This window comes from Agelaius tricolor, unplaced genomic scaffold, assembly GCF_023055355.1.
Source record: "Agelaius tricolor isolate 1412-34295 unplaced genomic scaffold, bAgeTri1.0.p SCAF_9, whole genome shotgun sequence".
Taxonomy (NCBI): Eukaryota; Metazoa; Chordata; class Aves; order Passeriformes; family Icteridae; genus Agelaius; species Agelaius tricolor.
Window position 1 is genome coordinate 14,418,460 of NW_027269269.1, and position 21,999 is coordinate 14,440,458.

At 37.9% G+C, this 21,999-nt stretch overlaps 1 long non-coding RNA gene across 1 annotated transcript in view; it reads right to left on the minus strand.

Moving 5' to 3' along the window:
- The window catches only part of LOC139592704 (uncharacterized), a 172,603-nt gene extending 158,501 nt beyond the window's left edge, over window positions 1–14,102 (minus strand). Inside the window, exons 1-3 of the long non-coding RNA XR_011680092.1 lie at window positions 13,878–14,102; window positions 5,457–5,499; window positions 4,558–4,699 (exon numbers count right to left, since the gene is read on the minus strand). This is a non-coding gene — a long non-coding RNA (uncharacterized lncRNA). The remainder of the gene's footprint in view (window positions 1–4,557; window positions 4,700–5,456; window positions 5,500–13,877) is intronic.
- Between the last annotated feature and the right edge of the window lie 7,897 nt (window positions 14,103–21,999).

The window sequence follows — 21,999 nt, forward strand, 5'->3', positions numbered from 1 at the left end:
ACTACCTAAATATTTGAAATTGTACCTGCATTTGCATTACACATACACAAACTTGGACATGCATGTGATTTTATTTCAAAGATCAGTGTACTGGCTTAACTAGTCCTTTGGTTTATTACTATCAAAGAGAACATATAAAACGCTACACCATGAATATAATAAAGATTTGGTTAATTTAAAATTTAATAGCATGTCTTAATGATAGTATTAAGAAAACTAACCTTGGAAATGAAATTAATGACATTCTTTGATGTTGCTCTGTCTCAACTTTGTACCTTGTACATGCCAGACTAATTTTATCAATTCAGGGAAATAAGGTAGAAAGGTTGTACAAATGTAATTATACTATTAACATTTTAAAGACAAAAATTTTAATGTGTATACTGTAACCAAAGTAAAATTACTTTTCTATTTCCGGGATAATTGTTAAAAAGAGTCATGCCTCTCAGTTTAAAACTAAGCATATGATGAATTGCATCAGTAGAACTCCAATAGTATAGACTAATATTTTATGGCAGCATGACTTGCTATATCAAGAATTCTGTGGGTTTGAAAAGCTGCATAGTCAATCAATTTAAAAAAAACACCACAAACAACTGTTTTCTGACCATATGGGCATAGATAATTCCAGTCCTCCCAGAGATTTATCTCAGAAAAAAACATTAGCTAGAATAAAGTTTCCTAATTCCTAATTTCCTAATTAAAAGTAATTAGGATGGAATTAATTGAAAAGACATTACAAAGAAGACTGGTAATAGTTGTGGTGGAGGTAGAAGCATCTATGTTTGCACAGAGAGTTTTTTATAATGAATGGGATAAAAGAACAAACCTACTTGTTAGAAGCCAGTCCATTTCTCCCAGCTGTAGCTTTTAATTTAATGAGTTATCCTTCTCTTTACAATGCATGCCTCATTTAAAAAGATTGATAGATTAATATTACTGAAGTGATAGCTTCAAAGAATATGTCACATCTGATGACAAGGTATGTTTTCTTTAAAGATGAAATCAAATGAAACATTTGCTTTTTAACACATAATCTGAGGGTCTCAGTTCACATTTGCTGGTTCAGAGGAAGTCTGGAAGTACCCATGGGTTGAGCATTCTAACAAACTGTCAGATTGTGAAAAAAAGGTTGGGTTTCATTAGTATATAGTCCAAATTTTTTGGACTATAGGCTTAAAGATTAATCAATGTTTGAGAAAAAGGATTAATCTGAGGCTCATGTTGATATCTCCATCCTGCTGAACCAGTCCCTAGAGTCTCTGTTATGGCTGATAAAGGAAAATGGGCACTCTTAGAGATAATTTATCCCAATGTAGATTGCAAAATGTAATAGACAGACCTCCATATGGAGAGACTGGAATGAATAGTAAAATTATGAAAAAAATAGATTCCACATTGGCCCCAATACTGTTATCAGTAATTAATTGTCATGGCTGTGTGTCTAGAAGAGAAAACAAAATGTCTTGAACATTTCTGTGTTGCCTTCCTCTCTCCACCTCAGTTAATAGAAAGAACAGTCTTAGAAGAGGAAAGGCAAGGGCCTTAAATCCCTGCATGAGGCTGTCTTGATGGCTGCAGATTTATTCAGGAAATAGAAACTGCGTCCCATCCCTGGTTCTCCCAGCTGCCCTTGCTTAGCTACTTGGCACTTCCCTAGGCCAAGAACCCTTGGGAAACTGCCCTGGCTATGGGAAGACATCCAGGAGAACAGAACAGCTTCTCTTCTTCCATCATTTTGAAAGAAAATAGGGGAAAAATTCCCCTAAATGTCAAAGCAAAAATAGTTTATAAAAACCCTAACCCAAACACACAAAAAAGAGCTCTGTAGTGAGCAGAATCTTCAGATTTGCTCCTCCAGCTTCGCCTCTGAAGCTTCCCTTCATGAGACCAATGAGATGGTTGATACATAAACACCATTGCTGCCTCTATCCTAGCATCCTTTCAGCCTCCATTTGGAACTTCTCTGCAGATTCTCCTTCTGTCATCTCTGTTTGTTAGATTTGTTCATTAAACACATCCAGAAGGAAAGACAGAATGAATCAAGCCTGTGCCATTATGAGGCTGTTTCCAGCCACCCTCTTCACTCAGCTTGTTAGCTCTGCTTTCTGGACCTCCCCACGTGTTTCTTCCCTAATCACTCTGTTGGCCTTTGGGTGTGGACTGGCTCTCACAAGTGATACCCATATTGTTGGACAAATGGGTAGAATGGGAAAAACTCAAACCCTGGACCTGTAAACATCCACATCACCTCCAATTTATTCCTGATTCTTATCTTCCTTTCAGTAACAGTGTAGATGTAAGCACAGTGTCCTTGAATCCTTGGTATAACAGTACAGATTGCTTCATAAGCTCTGCCTGAGCAACTATTCAATGATGCTTCTCCATGCAGGGAGCTCTGAAGAGCTCATCCTTCCTTGCAGAGCCTTACACTTTCACTTCTAAATTAAATCCTTGGCAGCCTTGCACATCTGCCAGAGGACCTCTGCACAACACAAAGCACATTGTGGTTCCTCCCATGGCAGAAGGTCACATCTCAATTGCTTAAGGAAGAGTGTGTATGTTCTTCCGGATGCTTTTCATACACAATTTAAATATGGGCTGAGGTAACCTCTGCCATATGTCTTTTTTTTAGACTAAATACTCTGAAACAGCAATAAGCTGTTGAAATTCAGGTCATATCTTCTATCAAAGATATGACTTCACTGTACTCAGAAACACTGTCTGGGGACAGCCAAAAAGGACAAGTATTCTGTTGCTCTTCTGGCACCTTCAGGAAGACTAATGAATCCATCATGGGAAGGTCAGAAAAGGCAGCACCACATCACTTCCAAGTCACTGTCACAGGAACACAGGAATTATTTTAATCTCAAAATTTCTCCTTCGATTGAGCGAGCAGCTGTCTCTGGCAGCCATGCAAGAGAGGTTTGGGCTGAAATAATTTAGCAATGTGGAAGGATGGAGCAAAGCAAGTGGAGAGAGAGATGGAGGGGGAAGCTGTAGTATAAAGTATATAAAGTTACACTGTTTATTTCCTCCACACTCATGATGGGAGGAAGTTAGAAGGAACATCCTTGTTTCAGAGAGAGTTCCTCTGAGAACAGATAGTCAGAGAAAGCTGTCATTTATCAAGTCACTCTGGCTGTCACTGTGCTGCTATTAACTCTGACTCAGTTCCAGCATTTCTGCATCAAATGATATTAACACCAGCCCTGTGGAAATTATTGTTTCTCTGTTATATCAAAAAATTATCAAATACATGTTATTCCTTTTTTCTAAATAGTTTCTGCTATTTGGTTTAGAAGCAAGCAAGAAATAAAGGAAGCAGGAGGAAGACGGTTCTGAGAGCACTGAGCTGCAAACACAAATGTTGGGTTTATGTAGGATGGAGAGTTATGAAGAAAAAGTGACATTTATGAAAAAGCACTGATGGTGAACTTGAAGATGCCCATTGCAGAGGGGTTGGACTGGATGATCTTTAAAGGTTCCTTCCAACCCAAGGCATGCAAGTATTCTGTGATCAGTCAGGTGGTTCCGAGGTAGCCCTGAGGTGGCACGTTTTGCAATGCCCATTTTACTTTTAAGGCAAAATGAAGGAATGGTGTCCAATTACCCCTTTCTACAAACTGTCACTAAGGAGGGTTGTACATCTGCTTTCAGAGTAGGGAAATATTCTCAATAGCAACATAATCTCCAACATTTTGGGGCTCAGTAAAGTGAAATGCATTTTTCACTAGGTAACAGTAGGATTGCAATAAATATACACGTTTCTTCTCATCATGCCTGTGTGAGTTGAAGCATAAAACAGATTCTTCCTAGATTCCTAATCTGGAATGTATATTAAAACTGTTTGGATTTCATCAGTAACTAATATAAATTATAAATCAATGATTGGCATAGAGACCTTTAAAATCTTAATTCATAAAACAGATTATTGCAGCAATTAGCCTACAAACGAATTTTGTAGTGAAGAATCAGCCAGGTATTCTTCCAACTACTGATAAGGTTAAGGTCCAAAGAACATGATGAAGGGCTTCCTGGTGAGGCAAAGCTCAGCTTGTTGAATGACAGCTGTGCAAGCTGTTTTTTACACTAGCTCTGCAGAGGAAAGTACTAGACAAGTACAATGCCAAAATTTGGAAGGTATGTATCAGCCAATCTCCTACCTTTGTAGATTGATGCTCCAAACATCTCACCAAGGCTACTGTTCTTCACTTATTTCCTGTTCTTATTGCTGAACCCTAGTACCTCTACTTCAACCCTGTCTATGAGCTACAAGAACCAGAGATTTTCAAATTCCAAGGTGCATCAGGAAGCTGCAATTGTGCAGTTATGCCTAGGACTTCTGCCAGTGCAAAAGAAATCAGATTCTCTTTGAGCAGCTGCTGAAGGAGAAATATAGCCCTTTTTCACACAGAAATGCACTAAGCTCTCTCCTGGCAGCCCATTGCTTTACACTGTATGTTGCATCATTAATCTTGTCCTCTCAAAACACTCAGAAAGCAGCAAGAGTGAATTCCACAGTATCCAAAGGAATTTTACAGACAAACAATTGACCTGTTATTAGTGTAGATGGCATGGAACTTCACATCCCATCGGACATGTGGTTGTCAGTAGGTCTTAGCAGGGGAGCAGGTGCAGTCTCCTTTGGAGCTGGCACACCAGGTCCTCTCTGGGAGCCCAGAGTTCTCCTTTGCCTCTGAAAGAAATCATTTCACTTCTGTCAGATAGCTAGGATGAGAAAATAATTAGAAATATTATGGGTGTTTCACCACATATTTGGTTTGTGTGAGGTATTTCCGTATAGAGGGGAAAAGCATGGCTTAACATAGAATTTGTAAAGGAAGAAGGTTATATAACCTTCCCACGAATACAACAATTAATTTTATCTATTTTCAGGCTTAAGCGAAATACTTTTGTTCCTTATCATTCATGTATCTCTATAAATTTGTCAGTGGGAATGTGACAGTGTCACTCACTCAAAGGCAGCACTATCCCAAGGAGTATTTTGCAAATGTTACATCACAGGAAAAATTAGTACCTAAAAAATCCCATCCTTAGAGACGTCACTTGCTGTCTAGAAGAAAGACAGATTCCAAGGCAATCAGCTGTCTAAGGGTTTTTCAAGAAATAAGTCTCACAAAGCCCTGACAATGTTTGGTGCTGTACAGCTGAAGCCTAAGGTGTGGTCTGTGTCTAAAAATATTAAAGAACTTTGAGATAAAAGTTGTGTTCAATACTTAATGCTTCATAGTTCTGGACAATCTTGAGCTCTATGGTATATTTTCCTATTTCATTTTGAATGTATATAATTTATTTAAATATAAATGCTTCTACTTAGTAAATGTGTGTATACACATACCGATATATATGCATATATATGAGTGTGTGTATATATATATATATATATATATATATATATATATATATATGGTGTGTTGGTACTGACTACTTACTTGCTGAGAATCCTTCCTCAGCATGTTATGATTTTAGCAAAGCCTGTGAAAGAAAGACAAAAAGATAGAATGACAAAAACTCATGTCAAAGAATTTTCTTTTATAGGATGAAAGGACGGGGAGTAGATTATTATGAAGACTGGAAACAGAATTTAAAATAAAATAGAAAGAAAGGCATGGGAAATTAGAATTTTTGGGCTAAATATGCTGTCACCTTTTCCTTAAAGGCTACCAGAAAAGTTCACAAGATGGATGTTTATATTTCAGACAGTAATACTTTTTACAGTTTCTCCAGAACACATATCTACCCCAAAGAGTACCTTTTCTCCCTCTATTATCCTAATATGAAACAAAATTGATTCTGACTGCATGACTAGAAGATGACTGTAGTGAAAAACTCCAGTGACAGTAAAACAGCAACATATTAGTAAAGTGCCTCAACATATTAGTAAACTCAACACTTTCATTTTCTCACATATTTGAATTGGTCTCTTTGCTATGACTTGTGTTAAAAGAGCTTCATGGCCATTTTTGAAGGCAAAAACATGGGCCCTGTTAGTCCATAACACAAACAACAAAACAATAAAAGAGATTTCTGAAACAGCCAAGTGTCTGCTCAAGGAACTAGGAGATGAAGACCATAATCCTGGATGCAGATGGTTCTTAGTTCTGATAAAGTTGTAATTTCCATGTTCCCTTCTCCTCTGGTGACCTTAGAGCATTTTTGAGGGGGAGTGCCATCCCCTTCTCCACCTTTTACACATCTGGCTACAGTCTAGGGCAGTTTTGCAGAAAGCCCATCTGCCTGTTTCTAAGTAAAAGCATATTTCCATGTCCTTTCATGATAATTTAGGGGTGGTGAGCAGTACTCCCTATATCTTATCCCTGCCTAAATTTCCAGTTACAACACAAGTATCCAGAAAGAGACAGCTGTCAGCATAGTTAAACTGCATGCAGCAGTAGATTGGAAAGATACTTGAGGGAAATACCTTATTCCTGCCCCAAATTGCTCCTTTGTCCAGAATTAATTTATTAATTAATTTCCCAGGTTATTTTCCAATTTCATTAATTTACAATTAGTAAAATTGGAAAATAATCTGGGGAGAGACTTCATAAACATTTTGGTTAAAAACCTTTATCTTCACTGGTGTATTCAAACTTCCAGTAATGTTTGGCTTACACAATTGATAAGAACTTTAATGGAAAGACCTTTCACATAATATGTTTGAGTAACAAAGAGAGAAATGAAGCATTTACAGGGCAAACAATAATACATATTTTTCACTGTACTTACTGTATATTTAACATTTTCTGTCATTGTTTGTAAAACTCACAGTACCAGGGCTGTTTCAACAGTTGAACTTTACTCAATGACTTTGTCAACTTCATTGTCTTTCAGCATTAGTCAAATATTCTCAATTAATTTTAGAGTAATGGGAATTTTGGAAAGCAAAGATTGTGGTGAATATTTGATGAAGTAATGGTATGTCAACAGTCTAAGCATGGCTTGATTATGGAAATGAAATTTAGGCAGGGAATTAAACTATTAAAGCAGAAAATGTCTAATTAAATGGAAACCATGCATTAACTTCACTTATTCTTTACACAAGGATTATTTTTCAAGTTCTATTTAAGTAGTATTATACAGCAACATATAATTAAAAATCTAATACAACCTTCAAATTACAAAAGGCATCCCACTTTTAACAGGAAATAGCAGCCCACTTTTAACAGGAAAAAACAACCTATGTGAATGATTTCTGTTAACTGAAACAAATATTTTCACTTTCAAAATGTATTTGATGCTTTATGTTCAACACACAGAACACAGAACGGATTTCAAAGAAAAATGTAAAAGCAATAAGAAAATGCATTCACAAGTGTATGAAGTATTTAGACATCTTCTAGATAGTAGAGGAAATGCCCTCATCTCACATTAGCATGCATATTCTGTAAAGTTTACACCCAAAAGCTCATCATATGCATCATCATTGAGTCATTTACTGAATGTCCCAGTTAACACATTTCAATAATTCAGTCCCAAATCAGAAACAATTGGACAAGATTTGCATTTACAAAAGATCATGAATAGAAGAAAGTCAGTCTGCAGATAGCGCAGGCACCGATGGCAATGCTTGCCAGCCCCTAATGCCAGGGACAGGCATGACAGGTTGGTCACCTTATTTTCCAGCAGAAGATCATAGAATCATAGAATTTTAGAATCATAGAAGCCTAGAATGGTTTGGGTTGGAAGGGACCTTAAAGATCATCTCATTCCAGCAGCCCTGCCTAGGGTGGGGATACCTGTCACCAGAGCAGGTTGCTCAGAGCCCCATTCAACCTGCCCAGCCAGGGATGGGGCATCCACAGCTTCTCTGGGCAACCTGTGCCAGTGCCTCACCACCCTCTGATGGATTCCTCATGGTATGCATTGCACACTCATATATTTAGGATCCTTTATCCTGATGCCCAGCTTTGTCCTCAAATGAGACAAACAATTCAAATATTCTATCAACAGTCCTTGTGTCATTGTAATGTCTCAGAGGCCAAACGACGGTATAGGATGGTGGTGAGGCTGATTAAACAAAGAACAGTCTCATCCTCATAATTGAGTGTATGATCACTGAAAGAAAAACACAGGGATAGTTTATTTTATTAGAAATAATCTTTCCAAGGAGAAAGAACTTTTGTTCACAATTGATAAGTGATTTCAGGTCTAAAAAATGCATTAAAAAAATGAAAAATTGTTTCTTCAATTTTAGATGAAGAAATGTGATGTTTTCCATTTAAAACTCTTTTTTAAAACCCTATTTTTGTTTTTATATGTAATTTTATTCTCAAGTAGAAAAATTGATTGCTTGAATATCAAAGCAAAAATTCTGTTAGAATTACATCTTTTTAGTCTACTTACAATCTAACAACCACACAGGCCACTTAGACTAGCTAAAGATGGGAGACATAGGTAGTCAGCAATTGCAGTTTCCTAGCAGTTTAAATTTTCCCAAGCTATTTCCAAACATGCACATGAGTAATTGAAAAGATCCTAAGAGTGAGACCTCTGACCACGTCATGAAGATGTCCAACCCAAACCTGACATGTCTGAGGGACACCTCAGAAGAATTTACTTGAAAATGTAATGCTTGCTGCAAAAAACTTTTATATTTTTAAGTTCAATTAATTTCTCATGGGTTGTTTGGTAATTTTATGCATCATCCTAAATAGCCTGACAATACTATATTCTTGTTAAAACTACCTGGAACTCATCCCACAGCACACATAGAAACAAAAACTGATGGCAGATTCTTCTCAGAGCACCTGTAAAATGAGGAACATGAATAACTAAACATCAGAATAGTACAATTATTTTAAAAATTGTTCTAGCTGGTTAGTATAATTACCCATGTCACCGCAAAACAATTTTTCCAGTGGAGTTTGCATCTCCAGATCAGCACTAAAGTGCTGTGTATAGCTAACACATTTGGGGCATCAGGGAATTTAAAGACTGAGAAAAGCTGTTGAGGAGAGAAAGTAATGGTGTTTAATACCAAATGAGATCAAAAGAAACCCATCAGTATGAAATGGGCTGTGTAGAATATCTCCCAGTATGGCAATTGCATTAATGAGCATGCAGTTTCATGAAGCCAAGTTGTCACAGACACTGGACTGTGATACTAATTACACCCTGTGAAATAGAAACAACTCAGAAATGTAGAAAAGCTGCTCTAAATCCTGCAGCCAGCTAACACATAGATGCAGATTCACTAGGAAGATAATGGTGTGAATTTCCTTGCTCCCCAGATTCTGACACGGGAGGGTTAACCTGCATGGATCAACAAGAAAAGGGGTCAGTGAAATACCTTTGCTAATATGAGGAAGAGTTCTTCAGCTTTAGAGCAGAAAGCCAGGTCAATCATGCATGATTCAGGACATCTTATGATGGTAAAAGGACCTGAACACAGGAAATTCAGACCTAGGATTCAGCAAGTTACAGGTAGGAGCTGCAATTCACCCTCTGCAAGCTGTAAGAGACTTTCTGACTCTAACACTTCTGTACATGGCCCAGCCAACATCTGCAAAACAAACCAAATCTATCCAAAAACAACTTCTGTGAGTGTAACACACTTCCAGCAGCACATGGGTGGAAGCTCTTACAGCTGCATGGTCCCAGCATAGCCATGGGACTATGGCTCTATGAGAGAACTCTTCCTAGAGCACTGAGGAAAGATTGTTATCTCCCTTAGACCCTTCTTTAGTGATGCTTTGAAGTCCTAATAGACCTTTGCTCCTACTCCTTAGAGACTCACATGTGGTTTCTGACACCTATAGGATGGCGTAATTGTTTCAAACTAAAAGAGGGTCAATTTAGATTAGATATGAGGAAGAGGTCTTTTATAATGAGGCCACTGCACATTATCCAGAGAATGCTGGATATCCCATCCCTGAAAATATTCAAGGTCAAGTTGGACTGGGTCTTGAGTAGTTGAAGGTGTCTCTGCTCCTGTCAGGGAAGTTGAACTATGTGGTCCTTGAAGGTCCCATCCAAACCCAAACAGATTCTATGGTTCTACATTGCTGCAGACGTGTTTTCAGCTGTTTGAGCTCAACTAGTATGTAACATCACCAGCAGAACTAAAAAATATTCAGGACAAGGAGTTGAGACAGAGGAGATCAGGCAGAAAGATGAGTATTTCTCTAGAATTACCCTGTCACAGTTCATTCTGACCTAAGGCCACAATTTTCTCCCTTTCTCGTCATTATATTAGTTTTGCTGTCTATTTTTGTGGAGCAAATTTCTTCTTTGCCCATTGAAATGATTGGCAAGTATATGTAGTCTCTAAGTAGACTCCATCTCCATTCACTTCCTCTTTTTGGAAAGGAACACATCACCTGCCTTCTCTTTGCATTGCAACAAAAATGCTGTAGAAAAATGCAAAGGGAAAAGAAGACTCTTCTCTGGATAAATGTCCATATTTTATCCTTAATATGACATATTAGATGTCATGTATATAATTGATGGCTCTAAAAGCTATCCTTACATTTCAGTATTGTCTTGCTGTTGCCAAGGAGTCTTTTTATAAATACTTGCTTTTGGAAAAATGTAGTGACAAAACACCTTCCAGGTTTCCATGACTGCTGCAGTGTTTAATTTATTTTGATTAATTCTGTGTTTACATCTGCTTTCAGTCTTTGTGTCCCCTCCTTTGAGAATCCACCTAGCCTATGCTGATCTCCAAAAAACTGATTGGGAATTTCATGTTACAGTCTTTGTCTAAATAAAAAAAAAAGGGGAGGGGGGGAGGGCATTTGATTTTGTAATTCTTCCCCCTGAAAGATTTGTGAAGTACAGGATATAACTATAGCAGATGTGAATAAGAAACAGAGCTCCAAAGTCATCTATGTTGCACAGTTATTTCACTGGAATAAGAGGAGCTTTTCCTTTCATTGCCTCATCGTAGTTTGTTCCAGCTCTTGGCTAGTAGTATTTCCTGTAAACCTCATAACCCATAGGCAGCACAGAAGAAAAGACACACAGTTTTAACCTTCATTCAGCAAAACACAGAGTGCTCTTGTTGCTAACAAAATTAAAACATGTGATTCAATTCCTTTGGAGAACTTTCTCAAAGTTATCTTCTCAATTCATGTCTTCCCTTTCATATTTGACATTTTACATCCTTTTAGTTGTAGATCTAATTTCAACTACATGGCTACAACACTGGGTGTGTCATTTTAATCATCCTTAGTCATGAACCAGCTGAAAAGATTCCTGCAATGGGTGAACCACATAAAACTTACACCTGCAAAAATGCATGTTTATTGCAGATTTCCTCTCTGGTCAAGTGTGTGAGTACAAATCCATGTTAGTAGATGCTGTCCCTGACAGCCACGTAGTTTGAAAGCTGCTTGAGTTTTCCTAAGACTATTTTCTTCAAGGGAAAATATAAAAAAGTAGAAGCAAAGAGAAGCCTGTTGTCTTCCTCTCAAGTCTGTTTTCAAAGGCAATGATACTCAACTATTCCTGCACTGAAGCATAGTAATGAGGAGACTTCTCCCATCTGGCCTTAGCTGATTCAGACATATCTTCCAGTCTTCTGGCTTTTCATCCCAGTTCATTACATGAAGAGAAGAAGTTGTGCATGTTACTAACTTTCCAGGCTGATTTTTGTGTGAATTTTCGATATGGATCTGCCTAGGCTTTAAAATTGGCTGGAAAAGTCCATTCTCCTGTGAAAAGAAGCAGCCTTTGCCCCTTCTATTCATTTTTACTATGACTTTTGGGGACATATAATTCAGAAGGAATCAATTCACTGATTTTTACAAAATTTAACGTATTCCAAAATTTTTGCTGTTTTAAATAAAAGCACATTTGAAAGGCAAAATATGCATAGTTGCAGTGATTTCTGGTTTTCCCCTTTACTACTTCTGGGTTTCTTCCTTTACTGCTGTGTCTCCTCCATTTCCTACGTCCCTCTGTTTAAATATGAAGTTAAATAGTTTCCAGATGCAATTTTACTGCTCCCTTACCCACATAATGAAAACTAAAAGACACTGTAGAATCCCTGTTGAGGCACCACCATCAATAAGTTTGGCAAATAACTGCCATAAAGTTTTTTTATTGCTCTGCTGATTTAAAAAGTAAGTCATGGAGAACCGAATGACGTGCAATAATGGTTTAATAGCAACAGATTCACTTTGGGGGTGTCATGATACGTCTTGAGAACTTTTGTTTAAAATATTCATAAAAACACATAGGATACAGTTTGGCAAGTGAAACCTTTCCTAGGCTATAAAGTCTGTGGATTAATCCAGTTATATTTGTGTGATAAACAAGGCTGCTGAGAAAAATCACACCATGTTTATTCCTAAAGCCAAATACTTATACAAATTTACTTTTATTTTCTTTAACCTTTCAATAAAGTCAGGTTTTTTTGGTTTATAATAACAGGATAAAAAAAAAAAAAACCTTTCCCGGTTTTGCATTTCATGTTGAAGCTAATTTGATGCTTCTGTCAGAGATTATTTACACCTAGAACTCAGAGTAAAATGACAGACTCTGGAAGGCTAAATGAAGAAGTTTATCTTTCTAATCCTAAATTTTAAATGCAGGAAAAGTTTAAGATTCAAAGTCACCTATGTGAATCTGTCTAACAAATTGTCAGTCTCCCTCATAGTTTTTTTTCCGTGAAGACTTTACTCCTCCCTTCAAACAAAATAGAAAATAATTTGTGTTTTATGGTCCAGACACACTATATTTTTACTGAATCTTACCTTGGACCAGGTAATGCTTTTGGAAACAGAGTATGAACCAAGATGGATGGAAAACATTAATTTCTGTAGGCAAAATTTTTCATGTAAATCACATATTTCTGCATGTATTCTTAGAATGGTAACAAGTACACCTGATCAGTGTAAATGAGGTCAGAACTCAGGTCAGGGAGTAAACCAGTTCCCTTCAAAACCACACAGTACATCAGGATTTACAGAGATTAAGAAGATTATATTGGGCAAGTAATTTTCAAAACTGGGGAGAGTAAGAATGACCTAAACATGAGATTTTAGGAGGAAAAAAAAAAAAAAAAAGAAAAAAAAATTAGTGGAAATTAGCAACCTAAAACCATTTGGTAACAACTTCAGCCCTCCTAAAATCCCCATCTGCACAAGGAAGGGCAGAGGAAGCCAGTTACCTGCCCACAACTCCTCCTCAGGAAGGTTGCTCTCTAGAGCTGCACTCCAGACCTCTTGCCTTGCAAAGTTCTGCCCCAGCCAGGACATGGCAGCCCCTTGGCCTCCAGCTTCACTCACACAAGAGCACATAACCTGAAAAGTCCCTTCTCTTGGTTCTTCAGTTTACTTTCTTCCACACTCAGCACAACCTCAGGGTACTGCAGCTGTTGAGCTATTCCTTATTCTCCAGATGAACACCAGCTCTTGCTGTATGACACCAGCTGGATTCTCCCTTAACAAGACCATGTGACAGCATCCACTTATTTTGTGGTGCAAGTTCAATCAGCACTGGCTTGACCCAAGGTGAAACTTGTAGCAAAAGCCTGTAGCTGCTGTCAGAGGAGAAGTAGTTCTGTTATGTCAATGATGCTTTTGCTACTTGCTTTCAGGAAGGACCAAAAAAAACCCTTTTCTTCAGTCTGAAACCCTTCACTTCAGCAGCTTTTGCCTTCTCTTTTGCTATTGCACTCAAAAATGCTTGTCTTTTTAAAGAAAGGACTCCTTTTCCTTGGAAACACATTCCTAGCCTCCCCAAACACTCCCAATTTTCTCATTTGCAGTCATTTGAATGAAGTTAGCCACTGCTACAGGAATCTTTCAACATCTGGCATTTAAGAAAAATAGCATAGCAGGAGACAGAAAACACTTTTAAAATTTCTTTTAGAGTTGAAAGCTCTGGTCTTTGAAAGAAGTGCTTACCATGTTGAAGATCAGATGAGGTCTCGGCTTCCAGTACGAGTCTATATCCTTTTCACTGGGATTATAGACACCTGTTTTAAAATCTAAATGCTGCCATGGAAACATGGAAACTGTCTACATTCTTTTACTCAGCGGGAAAAGTATTCTGCAAAAATTTTCTGTTCCAAACATATTTTTGTTCTATCTCAATCCATTGAAGCTGTAAAATGGAATGGCCACAGCTCCTTGAGATGCTCATGAGGACTTGCAGTATCAGGATGCAATCTGCTTAGGCCACCTCCCATACTGACATGTGGAGATAGATGCATTTGATGATATCATTTTGCATATAGATGTCTATACAAATAAATCACTAACAAATAATGTAATGAGAGAAGCAGGATCACAAAATACTCTCATGGTTTGTAATAAATTACAAAATTTTTATGTAGGGCCATACCAGGTGGAGATTTCCCAATTAGACCATTAAACATGCTTGTCCTGATAGTCCCAAGTCAGACCACAGCAGAACATAAGTAAATTAATCAGAGAAGAACACCTTCTCATTTCTCATCCATCAAGGCCCATGAAATTAGAAGAAAAAATATAGTGCAATAGATAGAGAAGCTATTAATAGTCCACAAGAGAGAAACTCACATTGCTGAGTGGACAGTTTGGCATAAATATTCTTTTCTATCTCTAATTCCTGGGAGCCTGTGGAAAAAGATATTGACTAGATAGAGATGAAGTATGAGTAATTTCATTATGTCACAATTTTATGCTTAGCATCTGGAGATTATTCTGTCTCCAAAGTAAGAAACTCATATATGGCTACAATGAACAATGAATCTGATTCTCATCTCCATTAAATTATGCCTTCATTGCTATTATTTCAGCCTATTTTTTCTCCTAATATTCAGTCATACTAATATCAGCTGATTCAGGATGTGAATAGCTAATTAGATCTGCATGATTTCAGGAATCTTAAAGAGGAAGCTGAAATTTGCCTGAATTTCTATTGAAAAAAAAAAAAAAAGTAATGCTAAAAGTGTCAAGAGGTACTGCTCTGTAAATAAAACTTGTTTTCATATTCTAATCAAGTGGAATAGACAGTTTTGTGCCTCCTGAGTAACCGTATGATTTAGGTTACTGGCTGGTTTCATTAAAGGTCAAGACACAACTTTCTTTTGTGGCACTGAAATATTAGAGAAGTTAAATTGTGAATCACACAGTCTTTGGTGTGATAGCCTCCATCACCAGACATGTGAAGCACCTAGAGGTGTTATCTTCTACAGACACTTGTCCAGCTCTCCCACCACCCCATTGTATAAAATCTCTTGGCTGCCTCGCTGATCAGGGTCTATTAAAAGTACTAACAGCAATTTGAATCAGAATTAAGCATTTGGAGTGACAGGGCAAAGTTGATTTGGACCTCAAGGCCTATTGTGAACGTTGAATATCACTGCCAGATCAGACAAACAGATGCTTTAATCCGCTAATTCAATATATGTCAGTGAACAGGTCAGGTCATACACAGATTTTCATTCTGTTTCTGTTCCCTCTCTGAAGTTTCACAATTACTTGTTTCCTTTTCCAGCCAACTCACCTCAAAGCTTGTAGGCAAAGCAAGTACAGAGCAGGAGCTCTGTACTTCAAACAGAAGTTTGCACTAATTTGCCTTGAAGGGTGGTGTAAATTTATTTGAAAACAAAGACTTTTTGGAAACATTTCTCATAGAATCATAGATCTGTTAAATTTGGGAAAGACCTGCAAGATCATAGAGTTCAACTTCTATTTCCCGAAACACTGTCTTTCCTTGAGATGGGATAAGGATTTGCCATGAGTTCTCTTCACCACAGACCTTAAGATATGTATCATTGCTAATTGTGTGGACATAAAACCTTCCACAATTGTATCAGCATCCTATTTTAGCTGTTTTGTTCTCACACAGACAAGAATCTAATTTTAAGAACAGGTGTTCCAATTACAGTAGAATTTATGTGATGATACTTCAATATTATTTTGGATTATAGCAATTAAATTACAATCCTAGTCCTTCCAGAGTTCACAGTGGTAATAGTACTGACATGAACAGAAGCCAGGTGAGATCCAAAGGGAATGGTAGAGCCTTGTTTGCCTGGGCATCACTTCTACCAAGAGAAGTTTTCATACTCATGCCTAATTTATTTCCTGTAAACAGTCAAACACTAAGTACACATAGGCAAAATGGAAAAGTTCCAGATTCCATTTACTGGTGTGGTTTGAAGGTGAATAGACTGCGTTTAAACTGGTGTAAGATCCATCCAGGGCCATTTCTTCATTACCTGGACTGTTCCCTCTCCACAAGCCTAGCACCCTCTTACACTACACAGTTCCTTCTTTTGAGGTGCAGTGACAAGGGACACGTTGTGTCAGCTCAGCCATCCTGCTGCCCAGGACCATAGGCTGAGCTGTGGCTGACTGCCTCAGCCTTCCCATTTCTGATTTACAGTGCATCCCCTAGGTCTGCAACCTGGCAGTCATAAATAATAAGTCAAAAATAAGTAAGTCAATATCAGTCAAAACATATTTCAGTTTCTAATCACATATATCTTTCCCTCAGCCATCTTCTTCCCCACATTTCCCCTACTGATTTTTCCTGAATTGAGACTACACACAGCTGTAATGCTAATGTCACTTCAGACTAACCTCAGCCCATTCCCCAAAGATCTTGCTTGTTCCTTCCCTGTCAAGGTTGACATTACACAAAAATGGTAGGACTGAATTAGGCTGAAGGTTCATCTCTCTGACACTCTTACAGGTACATGGCCTCCAACAATTTCTGAGATTTTTTTGAGACACACTGGGATGGCAATCAGGTTCCTAAATAAGAGTGCCTGCTGCTACTTCAGATCCTTATGTGTGTTCTTGGCAACCAGCTGTTTCTTCAGGAGGTCACCACTCTTCCACAGATCCTGTGGCATATCTTTTAGCTCCAGGCAGATGTGTCATGTATTTTAAGGTACCTATTTCTCACAATAAATCCCAAAAGTCATGTCTCTATGTTCAATACAGTTTGATAAATTTCTGGTCTATGTATTAGTCTACTCTTTTTAATTACACAGTTTTAGCTCTAATCTCATGGCAAGGTGGTTGACAAGTTTTAAGAAAAATTGCATGCTTTTGTTGGTTATGAATTTGCTATTGCAGTTAACCTGAGCTGAAGCAGAGGTCTCTTGGAGCCATAGGACAGATGCACTCAGGTATAATTAATGCTTGCTTGCCTTAAACCCATACCTAAGCACACTAAAATACCATCACCATCCTCAACAAAGCATATTGTCACATAGCAGTGTATAATAAGGCAAGTTAAAATTTAAATAATAGCCATAACTGCAAAAAACCAATGGTGACTTGAGATATGGCTTCAACAATGGGATGCACAAAAAAACATGTGCAAGTACTAAAGTCTGCAAGGATGTACAGTGGGCAGGAAGGGTATCTGATAGAACTGGAATTCCTGTACAATAAGCAAAACCCCTGCAAGACCCGATCCCAAAACCAAATATCAAGATGAGAATATCTCCCTTTTTGTTTTGGGCATCAGGCAGAAATACCTAAAATTTCAAGAATAGATGAGAAAAAAAACAGGAAACACAGCCCACTTCAGTTCTGGCTTCCCACATCAGAGAGCTTTGAGGACCATCAGAAACTGCAGCCATCAATCTGGAGTGAAACAGCATCAGCTCTGCATGCATACTCACAACTATAGCTCAGGATAAGTTGATAAAAGACAATTTTGTTCTAGATATGGTGATAATGAAATTCTTTTCAATGTTACTGATGATTCTACAGACCTCCACCAATTCCCACTCTTATCTATGTGTTTAAAGAGCTCCTGCCTATTTATCTGTTCAAAATATGGAAGAAAATTTTTAACTTTAAATACCTGTAACCTTTTCCTAAGCATTTTTCAGTTCTACTACAGCCTTTTAAGGTGGAGGAAATAGAATTGCTAAAATTTCAACTCACCATGGCCCAAGTAGAGACATAACAACATCCATAGCTACCCATTCTGTTCTTTCCTTACTAATTCCTAACAGCTGACTCTCCATTTTGGCTGCTTACAGAATTTCTTGTGGCTAAGGCAGAACAGGCTTTTCTGTGTGGCATTGTGAGGTGCAGGTTAATTGCTGCTGTTTCACAGGGTTTGTATATTATATTGCATGGACTCCTCCAATGCACAGATGAAGTTAAATCATATTTATTTTTTTAGTGTAGGATTAACACCTCCAGTTGCAAGTAACTTAAAACAGGATTTTTGCCTAATTAAATCACTAGCTCAGTTATTCTCCCTGAACTTGACTATAATGGAGGGAGAAAGAAGAGAGATATCCAGAAATGAGCATAACTTTTTGAGAGTGTTCATATAACACTATAGAGAAAAAGGGGCTTGGGCTTCTTGAATACCATTCTGGCTGTACATTGGGATACCAACAGTACCATATCCTCTTACAATGAAAAAATAATTCATGTAAGTGAGACCAAGAAGTGTATTTATGTTCCTTTTCACTGCTGGTCTTAATACACAGTTCCTTTTGGGGTTTGCTTGGTTTCTTTGAGTCTCAGTCCTCCACAGACTTCCCAGGACTCAGCACTCTGTCATAGCTTATTTTATTCTTCCCACTGCTCTGCTGGCTGTAGGAGTTCAAGACTGTTAAGTTCCAAATTATTGTTCATTAGGGAAAATGTGTGAAGGAAAAAAAAAGAACTGATCACAACAGAGATTGTAGAATACTGTATGCATAATCCATCAATTCCATTAATAGTATATTCTTGCCCTTGATAGCCACCATGATATCAAGTTACTCTGAATTTCCTTCTGCTCCTGTGTCTTTGCAGTATGACAGATTTAGATATCAGATATTCACATATCTGGAATTGGGATATTTTTCCTATCTTTATGCTTCTGTAGGACTAAGAAGTCTTGGTATCTTGTGCTTAACTTAATTTTAGATATTCTAAAGGTTTATTTAGCAACGGCAATAAAAAGGTATATATAGATATGTCAAGATTGTAATCAAATATTAGGAATATTCATGAGTGTAGAGATTTTATGTATCAAGTGGTATATATATATATATATATAATGAGAGGATACTGTGGAAATTGAGTTTAAAAAGCCTGTTTCTCCTAGAGCATAATTTCTGCCATTCAAGCTGAGTAAAAAAAGAATATATCTATCCCTAATGAAAAAATTCATCAGCTCTTCAGTATCTTATTAGCACAATATAGGTTTCAATTCTATGAGACTTCAGGAAGATTTAGATAAAATATCACACAGTAAGTTCCCTGAAATTTAAATATTTCTATAGTATTTGTTTTGCTTCTCTTTTCCAGAGATGAAAATCAGTTTATCTGCAATGTTTGAGTGGAGTAGTTTATCACCTTGCTCCTTGAGCCTGACAGTCACTGACATTCTCATTTTCATTTTCCCATTGCTGACAATAATTTACCACATTTATCACCCTCATTGATTTTACTAGCTGTGGATCCAATATTTCCACCTTGGTACAAGCAGAACTCCTCCAGGTCACCCAAGTAATGGCAGATAAACAGAGTCCTACACAACTTCAGGCATAAACAGGTTTTTCTTCTATAAATAGTCATATATAAACATACAAAATATTATATATATACACACACATCCCCATATTTTACTGAAAATAGGCATTTTTCTCTTATGTATCTATTTCACTACCAATCAGCCTCCTAGCTACAAAAAACCAATTCCCTTTGTCTTCTAGCATTTGTTTTCAGGGGCACAGAACAGCTCTGTGCTGCTGAGAGTACACTGATGTGTTGGCAATGAGCATATTTAGCTCAGTTCAGGACAGTCATTGTTGCCCAGCTGTGTGTCCTGTGCCTTGAGCAGCCCTGAGAACACAGCAAGAACTTCAGCCATTATCTTAGAGTTTGATTATCTTATTGACTTTTTCTTTGGTGCCTAGAAGAAGGCTTTTTGATGTGGGGATCAGGGGAATGCATGGACTGCTGCCGAGGGTGGGCCATGAGCCAGATTTTATTCTGTCAGAATGGGCAAGCCCTGGTGAAAGCTGCCCAGAGAGTCTCCATCCTTGGAGACACTCAGAACCTGTCAAGACACAGCTCTATATGACCCTACTTTGAGCAGAGGGTTTGGACTAGACAATCTGAAGAAGTACCACATCAACAATTCTGTGATTCTATCAAATGTTCTACAACAGCCATCCCCAACAGAGCTACTGCACCATGGAGTGCACTCTGGAGTAGGGGTTTACACCTATCCTTACTCCCAAGAAGGGAAAACATCTGATGGAGCTGGCACAACATCTGGTGGAGCTGGGAAAACATCTGATGGAAGAAGTACCACAACACTACACCAGGCACTGTTGAAGACTGCTCACTGTCATAACTCAGACAGACCACAGTAATTTTTTGCAGGGAAATGAGATTTTTTCAAACAATTCAGGATCTGACTCTGACTGAAGGCAACAGGAAGAAAGTTCTTTCCTCCTCTTTGGTAATTAATTCCCACCATATAATAGAGTGAGTGGAAACACTTCAGATCAGGTTGTAAACACATAACATCTTAGTCTCACCTCTGTGTTTATCCTGTCTCTTTATCCTTACATCTGTGCAACAGTTCTAAGACACAAGGAGCTCTGAATAATGTAGTCTTTTCCAGATGACAGAAGAACAGTGGGGTTTTTTGCCCTCAAGTGCTGCAGTCCTGTTCTGCGGCCTCACACAATATTCATCTCATGTCTGAACAACACCCAATCCAAAATTATGTCAGGTTAAAAATCCAGATTTTTGGACAATCAACATCTACACAACATTTTCTTCACAATCTCTTCTCCTCTCCAACTGGACTTTTTCATGTTAACACAGGAGCAGGACACTTAGAACTATCTCCCAGCATCAACTGCTGTTACCCTAGAGATGGTGTCTTATGATAGCAACATAAATGTGTCACAACACTGATGGGACTGCTGTCCTTCAGTCATGTCTTTATAGATATGCAGCAGACACTGACCCAATTTCCACAGCTTTGGCTTTGTCTTGGGCACTCTGTCTATACACAGGAAGGTCATTTCAGTATTGTCAATTAAATGCCTTCACACTTCCACACACCTTCCAGTAAGCTGGGAGGATTTGTAGAGCCCTGTGCTTTCTCTTGCTTCTGCATTTGGGGTTCGTTGGTGCAGGTAAAGCAAGAGGAACTCCTTCATTATTTCATTATTTCCTTCATTATTTCATCATGCCTTCATTTCCTTCATTATTCCTTCATTATTTCCTTTTCATGCTACTGGGAACTGAGGTACTGAGTGAAGGAAAACTTGTCTCTCTTGTTCACAGATGAGCAACACATGCACGTCCTGTGTTTGAGTATTTTCAGGCTCTTTATAAAAATAAGTGATAAAACAAAACAGCTTGCTTCCTTGTTTTAAGATTAAACACAGGCACAGCCAGAATTTCACAAAAAATTATTCATACCATCAATTTTTAACTGAGATTAATTGACCTCTCAGTACTGTGAACTAATAAGTCTTTCAAGGAACGGTACAGTATTAATTAGAAAGGGGAGCTCTCAATGGTTGCTAAGAAACAAGTATATATTTGTAATCACTTTTTTACCCTTGGCAGCAATGTCTTGTCATAGATTCAAGAATGTTTCTCTCAGAACAAATCCTTGTCATTTTCAATTAGCAGGCTAAGAATTTAAAATCTAGTTGCTGATTAGTGTAACAAGACAGGAGGAGGTACATCTGCTGAAGTAAAGATAGAGAATCACAAATTATATCTATATTAAAGACCTAAACATCACATACAGGTCTGGGCATGCTGAATTAGCAGGTCCACAGCATGGTTTTCACCTAGGTCAACTAACAATCTCACAGGGAAAAGCAAGGCATGGATATGGGGGTACCATGACCAGGCAGCTCTTCCAGCATGCAGCTCAGCTTCAATCACCCTCCCCTAGAATATCCAAGACAGCTTTGTCCTGCTGACTGGCTTCTGGGCTTTGGTCACCAGCCTGCTTTAGCTGCAGCTACAGGATAGCCATAGAGATCTGAAGAAGTCAAAGAATACATAAAAATCAAAAGCCAAATAGACTACT